This window comes from Anolis carolinensis, chromosome 3, assembly GCF_035594765.1.
Source record: "Anolis carolinensis isolate JA03-04 chromosome 3, rAnoCar3.1.pri, whole genome shotgun sequence".
In the NCBI taxonomy this organism is placed as follows: Eukaryota; Metazoa; Chordata; class Lepidosauria; order Squamata; family Dactyloidae; genus Anolis; species Anolis carolinensis.
The window spans coordinates 32,828,035-32,833,168 of NC_085843.1; positions in this window are offsets into that span (position 1 = coordinate 32,828,035).

Here is a 5,134-nt window from a genome sequence, read left to right on the forward strand (position 1 = left end):
AAGTGGATGAAGAATCAAGCTCAAAACAAAAAAACAGAATAGATGTGGGTGAAACGTCAGGGGAGAATGCTTCTGGAACATGGCCAGACCACCTGGAAAACTCACAGCAACCTGCTTTTTTTTTTTTTGGAATATTTGCACATACATAAAAGTCAAAACACAAATCTCAAATCAAAACACAAAATTATGTTTCATATTCTTTTTATACCAAAAGTCTGAAGTTAAATTTTTACAATTGGATCTGGAATACCTATATTTGCATATATGTACATAATGACATATGGTGGGACCTAAGTCTAAATGCAAATTCATTCATGTTTCGTATACATCTTATACTCATCATCTGAAAGTAATGTTAAACAAATTTAAAATTATTTTGTGTATATAACAAGGTATATATACATAGAACCATCACAAACCAAAGGTGTGACTACCTATATGGGCTGGGATGCTGTGAGTTTTCCAACTGTATGACCATGTTCCAGAAGCATTCTGTTCTGACATTTCACCCACATCTATGGCAGGCATCCTCAGAGGTTGTGAGATCTGTTGGAAATTAGGCAAGTATCCTACCCTGTTTCCCCTAAAATAAGACATCCCCGAAAAATAAGACCTAGTAGAGGTTTTGCTGAATTGCTAAATATAAGGCCTCCCCCGAAAGTAAGACCTAGCAAAGTTTTTGTTTGGAAGCATGCCCAGTGCCTGCCAAACAGAACACCAGAGCATGCAGGATTGGTAAATGTACATACCAGTTGTACATAGAAATAATGGTAGTAACAAGAAATTCTTGATAGGATTCACAGTTTGTCGGGTTATGCTGGTTTGTGATGACAGCTACTGTACAGTATATAATAAATGTTCATTTTTTTTGTTCAACAATAAATGTGAATTCTTCTTCATGGAAAAATAAGACATCCCCTGGAAATAAGACCTAGCACATCTTTGGGAGCAAAAATTAATATAAGACACTGTCTTATTTTCGGGGAAACACGGTAGTATTGGAAGATGAAGACAAGCATACAATATTATTTTAAAAATAACATAGATAATCAAATATAATTTTGGACCAAGGATTGTATATAGTTCCTGTTTTTTATGCTGATACCACCATTCTCTTCAAAAAGGAAAAAGAAAACCACTTCCTTTGTGCGTGTGTTAAAGATTCAGAGAACAAAAACATTTAAAGTGGGGGGAAGAACCTCTCTGAAACTAGGAAAAGTAGAATAAGAATATTAACACAGCTTTGTCCTGCTTTGCTTTGGACTTGTATTTTTATAGCTGTGAAAAGGTATTATTTGTCTTCTGGCTTTATAACATATATGGTAGAATATCTTTAGCAACCTGCAAGGTTTCATTTGTGGAGAGAAAAACAGGGTATAAGGAAACATAGTAGTAGTAATAATAATAATAATGACGAAAAACAACAGGAAAAACTCAGCCGCTATCAGGACCTCAAGATTGAACTGCAAAGACTCTGGCAGAAACCAGTGCAGGTGGTCCCGGTGATGATCGACACATTGGGTGCTGTGCCAAAAGATCTCAGCCGGCATTTGGAAACAATAAACATTGACAAAATTACAATCTGTCAACTGCAAAAGGCCACCTTACTGGGATCTGCACGCAGCATCCGAAAATACATCACACAGTCCTAAACACTTGGGAAGTGTTCGACTTGTGATTTTGTGATATGAAATCCAGCATATCTATCTCATTTGCTGTGTCATACTATATCAATAATACACTGACCACTCAAATCACAGCTGGAATGGTCCAAATCAGATTTGATTTAAGTGTCCAGACTGTCCCAAAGTTGGCAGGATAATCTAACAATTCCCGCAGACTCCAGAGCAGGCATGGACACACTTGAGCCCTCCAGGTGTTTTGGACTTCAATTCCCACAATTACTGGATTGGGCTGTGGGGCAGCTGGTTAGTAGCCAGCTGCAATACATCACTACTGATCAAGAGGTCATGAGTTTGAAGCAGCCCGGGTTGAAATAAGCTCCCGACCATTAGTAGTCTATCTTGTTGTTGACCTATGCAGACCAAAAGACAGTTGCATCTGTTGAATAGGAAATTTAGATACCGCTTTATGCTGGGAGGCTAATTTAACTAATTTGTGACACCATAAAACTTTCCAGCAGTGTGTGGAAGAATGAGGAAGAACGAGTCCATCAAGGACTCGGTGTCACAAGTGGACAGTGAAGCGGCAGCTCCCCCTGTGGCTGGAGTCGAGCATACCCTCATGAAGCCAGAAGCCGGAATGTTACAACGCCTCTGTGTCTGTCTATATATGTCGTATGTCTAATGGCACTGAATGTTTACCATGCATTGTGATCCGCCCTGAGTCCCTTCGGGGTGAGAAGAGTGGGATATAAATACTGTAAATAAATAAATAATAAATAACAGCCTACCATCTGTTAAGAATTATGGGAGTTGAAGTCCAAACCAACTGGAGGGCCGAAGTTTGCTCATGCCTGCTCCAGAGCATCTCCTGACTTTGCATGAAGTGGAGCTAAACCAGTTTAACGCCCCCCCCCCCCAAAAAAAAAATAAATAATCTGTATTACTGACCTGGAAGCCGTTGAACATTGTGAGGACTGCCATAAGTCAATTGAGGGTGAGTCTTGATGTTCTTGCTCAGGTAGACTTGTGTCAAAAGGAAGTCTTTCCCAACTACACCTGTATCTATTAATTTCAGCTTGAAAAGTCTCCAAGTTTGTCTCCAAGTAGCCTTTGGTGCATCTGTACTGTAAAACGAATGCACTTCGACACCACTTTTAACTGCTGTGACTCAGTGCTATGAAATAATGGGGGTGATAATTTCGCTGTTTTTCCACCAAAGTACAACTCTCAGGATTCCACAGCAATGAGCCAGGGCAGTTAAATCAGTGTAAAACTGTGTCTATTCTGTAATGTAGATGTATCCTTTGAATGGGCAGGATGTCTTTGAATAGTCTGGGGACCATTTTGCAATACATGCACTATTACTCCCATGATTCCACTCTAAATGTTATGGTTCCAGCCAATGAAATCCTGGGATTTGCATTTTGTAGAGGATCTTTTCAAATATGCAACTCAAGAGAGTACTCAAGGGGCATATACTCCAGTTTCTGGATACAGATTATCTTCTTTGAACTGGATTATATGACAGTGTAGACCAGGCATGGGCAAACTTTGGTCCTCCAAGTGTTGTGGACTTCAACTCCGCCAATTCCTAACAGCCGGTAGGCTGTTAATTCCACAGTAAATTAATGTAGTTTGGCACAGCTTAAGAATTATGGCTCAATGCTATGGATTCCTAGAAACTGTTGTTTGGTGAGACATCAGTAGTCTTTGGCAGATTAAATAAAGGACTTGGAGAGCAGCAACTCCATAATTTCATAGCATTGAGCTATGGCAGGTTAAGTGGTGTCAAACTGAGGCAAATTTTGGGCAATTGTCTGACCCAGTTTGAGCTTCCTACATGCCCTGATATTGCATCATATGTTACATAGCCCTGAAGCTGCAGATCGATCTGAACTTCTCTTTTCTCGCTATAAGAGATGGTGTGAATATAGAATGTAAAGGGATATACATACAGCATACTTCTCTGTAAATGAGTCTCTTGGTTAGCTCTACTAAATGCAAGTGAAGACTCTCACAACTTATACAGCCCTTTGTCAGCCTGAAAAACCCTTAACAAGTCCTTAAAGCTTTGGTAAGTATTTGCAATTTTGCGTACGGATAATTGCACCAGCTTATTTTCACACATCCTGCTGATTACAACATTCTCATCCCTGAAGGTATTTCATGTCCTGGGTTCCTCCTTTGTAAAACTATCTTTTTATACAAAGCTCATTTTGCTACAGCAATGCTTCTTAGGCTTATCTGATGTGGGGAGTGAAAGTAGCTTCCACCCTCAATGAGCCATGGACTGACACTATATTCGTGACTACAACTTTATCTTTCTTTACTGGAAACCTCCAGTATGTAGATAGCTAATGGCTCATGGACCAGGGATACAACACTTGAATGCTTGAAGTTTTAGGCTGCAGTCTCATGTGACCTTGAGCATCACAGAATATAACGGGATTTAGGGATTTAGGGTGCGTTTACAAGTAGGACTTAAATCCTGCAACCATTCTGCCTCTTTCATGCCTCTTTGAATGCGATTTCCTGCTTCTTAGCAGGGGGTTGGACTGGATGGCCCATGAGGTCTCTTCCAACTCTACTATTCTATGATTCTATGATTCTATGATTCATAGAGTTTTATTTGACAGAAAGAGAGAGGTCTTCAATGTCATTTGGAAGCTTCCAGTTTTTTCCCCAATGGCTTTTTAATTTACATACACACATGCTAATGAAGAAGAAAAATAAATGGTTATCCTATGTATTTTGATTTGTATTACTAGGTTACACAAGTGAGAATACACAGCATTGTGTTGTTAATGCAAATGTATGTCAACTTCAGCTTTGTAGTCATCTTAAAGCTAGCCCCATGGAATGATTTCATCAGCGTTGCCTCCAAAGAACTCTGCAAAATGTCTTGGGAAGACAGACAGACAAATGTCAGCGTGCTGGAAGAAGCAAAGACCACCAGCATTGAAACCATGCTCCTACGCCATCAACTCCGCTGGACTGGCCACATTGTCTGAATGCCTGATCACCGTTTCCCAAAGCAGTTACTATACTCCCAACTCATGAACGGAAAACGGAATACTGGTGGTCAGGAAAAGAGATTTAAAGATGGGTTTAAAGCTAACCTTAAAAAACTGTGGCATAGACACCGAGGACAGGGAAATCCTGGCCCTTGAGCACTCAAAGCTGGAGGTCAGGTGTGACCAGAGGTGCTGTGGAATTCGAAGAGGCACAAATGGAGGGCGAAAGGGAGAAACATGCCAAGAGGAAGGCCTGTCAAGCCAACCCTGACCAGGACCACCTTCCACCTGGAAACCAATGTCCTCACTGTGAAAGAACATGCAGGTCAAGAATAGGGCTCACCGGTCACCTACGTATCCACTGCCAGGTCAGCACACCTGGAAGACAATCATACTCAGACAACAAGGGATTGCCTAAGAAGAATAAGCCCCATCTACACTCCATTAAACTGCATTATAAAACTGCATTATATGGCAGTGTAGACTCATACTTGT